The sequence below is a fragment of the Cyprinodon variegatus genome, unplaced genomic scaffold, assembly GCF_000732505.1.
Source record: "Cyprinodon variegatus isolate N-32 unplaced genomic scaffold, C_variegatus-1.0 Scaffold27, whole genome shotgun sequence".
In the NCBI taxonomy this organism is placed as follows: Eukaryota; Metazoa; Chordata; class Actinopteri; order Cyprinodontiformes; family Cyprinodontidae; genus Cyprinodon; species Cyprinodon variegatus.
The window spans coordinates 1,902,361-1,906,935 of record NW_015150480.1 but is presented as its reverse complement, the minus strand read 5'-3'; positions in this window follow the sequence as shown (position 1 = coordinate 1,906,935).

Genomic DNA, 4,575 nt, shown 5'->3' with positions numbered 1-4,575 from the left:
GGTTGGAGGCAGAGATGAGTTCTTGTAGGTTTAATGAAGAAAAACTGAGGGAACCATGCAAAAACACAAAAATACTGAGAACAAAAAACCAGCAAACATCAGGGAAACTCATGTGGGAAGCCAGAGACCAGGAAGCAACAAACAACAAGGAACCAAAACTAATGAACTGCACAGGGAGCGTATATATGGGAGACAGAACAAAGACTGGTGTAAACAACTGATATGGAGCAGGTGTGGATTTGAGGTGTAACATCTAAAAACTACCTGTTGCTATTTGACTATATATATATATATATATATATATATATATATATATATATATATATATATATACACATATATATATGAAGTTTAAGGGTAAACTGTGTTTATAGTGCAGATTGTCATCTTCCAATTGTACCAAACATGGAAATAGTGGTAAGATTAAGGGCTGACCCTGTCTAGATAGAATAATACATTTGAATACATTGGTATAATCTGTACATGAAATTGCCATATAAAAACTACTCTGTTCATTTGATTTACCTGTTATTAAATTAGGTCTGGTATTAAAATGTCATGAGTCGGGGACAGATGGACCCAGTATTCAGGAGAGACAGTCAGTAGGAAAGTTCAAAAGGTTTATTAAAATAAAAACAAAACAAAAGCGGAGCTGTGGCTCGCGGACACTGCAGGCGGGGGTGTGTGGTTGGGGGGTGGGGGCACCGCCCAATCTCAGACACTCTAGGGGAGGAAACACAGGTAAGTGACCACGATAAACTGATATATAATTATCTGGGTTGGTCACTTACCTGGTTTAACAGTCCAGACCACGAGTGTCCCCAGTGCTGCAGTCCCAGAGGTCATGCTGGAAGCTGATCCTGGTGAGGGATCAGAGGACTCCGTGGGGGAGGAGCAGTGGACGATCAGGAGACGAGACAAACACTAAAACCCTCTATCCACTGGCAGCTAGGATCCAGGACATGAACCAAATAAAACTGGACAGACTACCAAAAAGACAAGCAATGATCTGGCACTGAATGCTCAGGCTGAACTGAATATAAACCAAAGGAAACAGGTGAGAGGAATAAATTATGATTGAGGCAGGGAAGGAAGAGGGCAGGTGATAGGAATTACTGATTAAGGGAGAGCAAACAGGCCAGATCATGACATAAAATTGTTCTTAGAAGTAGTAATAGTAGTAGTATCATTGAATCAGGTTGTTAAAATTTAAAATAAATGTAGGTACTAAATGATCCTGTGAGGTCATCACTAACATTACTCACTTTTAATTAGAAAACAAACACTGTAAGTTAAGCCCTTAAAAAAGGTTGTACACCGAACAGAAGTTTAGTCTTTACATCTACAAACCCCAATTTTAAAATATATATCGCATACATTGATAAAAACTTTTTTTTTCTCACAAAAAAAAATAAAAAATGTACATGATTTAAGTGAGATGACATGGAATTTGAGATGGGCCAATAGGTTTTTAGAAATTGGTGTACATTGTTTAAAAATATCAGTTTGCATTTAGGTCGTAGATTTTTTCTTAAACTTATGTTTTACTTTAAATATGTTGTTTTAGTTCTCAATTAGACCAAAGCATTCTGAAACCAGGAGAACTTAACTGTATAGAGCGGGTACACAGAACGAAGGGCATCGCGGTCAATCAAAGGCCACATTTCCTCTCCCGGCTCTTGCTTTGGGGTCTTTCTGGCGGTAATTCACTGATTTGACTTTGATGTGCCAATTTGTGCTTGATGAATAATTGTCTGGTTTGCTGATAACTTGTGGGAGTCAAGTGTATTCTGGTGGCACTCAATGCAAATGGGAGATATTTGGGTCCTTCAAATCACGACAGTGGCCCCTCTACATTTGCCTCTCCGTTCCGTGAGTAAACTGACCAATTAGCTGTGTTTGAAGAAGCCATTTTTGATTAGAGCAATCAGTAAACAGCAAAATCGCAGTTTGATTGTCCCCCCCCTGATTAGATGAGTTGTTACTTGAGAAGTTGTTTTAGATTTTAATTTGTGGCCTTATATCACTGAAAAGTATGGTAATTACCCAATCCATTCTGCATGGTTCAACACTTGGATTACAATTCATCCATACTGCTAATGTTGATGACCTCATTTTCCTACCCAAAAGTTCTTAAGTATTCTTTGAATCTACCGAATCAGGCAAATAGGACAGCAATTATTAAGATGCAGATGGAGAGCACTGATTTCAATGGAGATGACATCAAGTTAAAGACAAAAGGCTGTAAAACTCAGGCAAATGAATACAAATTAATTCCTACAGTATGCTGTCTTGCAGTTTTTTGTCTTTTGCTTTACAAGGTATTTGTGATCCCCCCCCCCAATAATCTCCTTTGGTAACATATTAATATTACTTAAGAAATTATTAGGGTTAAAGTGGATGAGAAAAAAAACTGAAAACCTCATTATTATGAGGTTTGAGGGTCTATGCATAGTCTTTAATTAACATTGTAGACTGGTTAATGACCAAAAGCTTATGATAAGTGAAAAATTACAACCAAATTACCAGTTCCATACAAAATGGGCATTTAAAACGTTTGAATTTAATTACGATTTTCTTGTAATATTAACATGAAAGAAATATGTTTAACAGAGAAAGAGTGAAATACATAATTATAAACAAGGCTATGAATAGTGTATTTGAAAGGAGAAATCATTTAAGAAAACGTCTAATTTAGATAGTGAAAGTGTGAGGCACATTCATTTATATAGCTTTATTCATTTCCCAAGGTCATTCATACCAATCTACAGAAGAAGATACAGTGGAACAAAGAAACAAGATATAAACAGAGTCACAAAGGAAAAAATGAAACCTGTTTAAATATCCAATTATTTACATTGGATATTCAAAATTGTTGACATTGTTTGACATTGTTGACATATTGATGTTTAATTTTATTTTTGTCTTCTGGAAAGTAAAGGGGTTCAATCTCAGGTAAAGTACAACATATAGTTATTTTATCAATATCAACCATTCAGTAAGTCTGGCTTTGAGGTGTTTGAGGGATTTCATTCAGAGCTTCTTCCATGTTACACTATGGCATCATTTTGAAAAACAGGAGTTACAGGAAAAGTATAAAAAACAAAATACAGAAAAACATTAAATGGAAAAATGGCATAAAAATATATTCATGCTAAAAACCTTAAATAATAGTCAGTTTTCAGTGATCCATATGGTTCGACTACATTTCATACAATATATAAAAAGCTGTTCTTGTGAAGGTCAGCTGGAAGTTTTTATTCAGTCCCAACAAGCGAGTCTTTGTGCTAAAGATAAAATTACCTTAAATAATTACAACCCAGAACTGCTGAACACGAGGACAATACCAGAGTGAATAAATAATCCAACGGCAGATTGCAATATAACACATGGTTCTGACAGAGTTTGATTTATCTCAAGAAGGATGTATAGCCAGAGTAAAACTTTAAATTGTCTCTTCCAAGCAGAGTTTGACACCAGAGACTTAGAAGGTTGGCCCCATGGGTCATCCTAGTCCTTCAGCTCTAATGTGCCCACATCAGTATCATATCTGCTGGAGCTGGGCGACCAGTGTGTTAAGTATGACAGGCATCTTTGTTTTTGCAGCCTAAATGCATTCATCTAAATCTTCTTCAATCACAGCAGATTTGTCAGACGCTCTGTGAGAAAAAAGTTCTGCTCAGGTATGTTGAGAACCAGCAGTGAGACCCCCAAGGTGGTGCTCAGAGAACCAAATAACAACAAACTATTTCTTGATTCTCGTATGTAGCTGCCTTTTAATTTCCTCACTCTGACCAGATTTTTTAATATTATTCACAAGGTTGACATTTTCTCTAACCAGCCCAGCCAAAAGAGATATAGGAGTTTCACTAGAATATTCTAACTAGCAAGATGGAATATGTCATTAGTGCTCCATTCCAAAATATATCTGAACTCAGCAGCCCATTGATGAAGGGATAATGAGGGGATAGAGTGTACAAAAAAAAAAAAAACAAACAAACAAAAAAAGAGAACCTAATCTGCTTACATGAGCATGCTATGTTAATCTATTTAAAGAAATTCATTGCAGTTGCTTTCCTTACTTGCAAATTGAAATTAGCAAGATAAAATCATAGCATGATTTTAATTGTTATCTAATTGCTACTTTTTCACAGTGATGAATAAATTCCTTTCAGTACAGAGTCCTATGTCTAGAAGAGCTAGGGCAGTATTTGACACCTGCAGGGAGCTTGATCTGGTGGATACCATTGATAAAGAGCTGTTATCCTTTTAAATCTGTATCTCACCATCTATGTATTTATATATGTTTAAATATATATATATATATATATATATATATATATATATATATATATATATATATATATATATGTTTGTGGTTTTTATTTAACCATGTTATAGAGTGCTGTAAAGTGCTAAAACACATATATTTTTTCCTATAACAAAATAGGGTAAGATATATGTGTTCGCAGCACTTTCTATAACATGGTTAAATATCGTCTCTATTTGAACCCGGAGATAAACCGTCACTTGGGACAATGAAGAAAAATACTCCCTGCTTTGAGGCTTGATGCA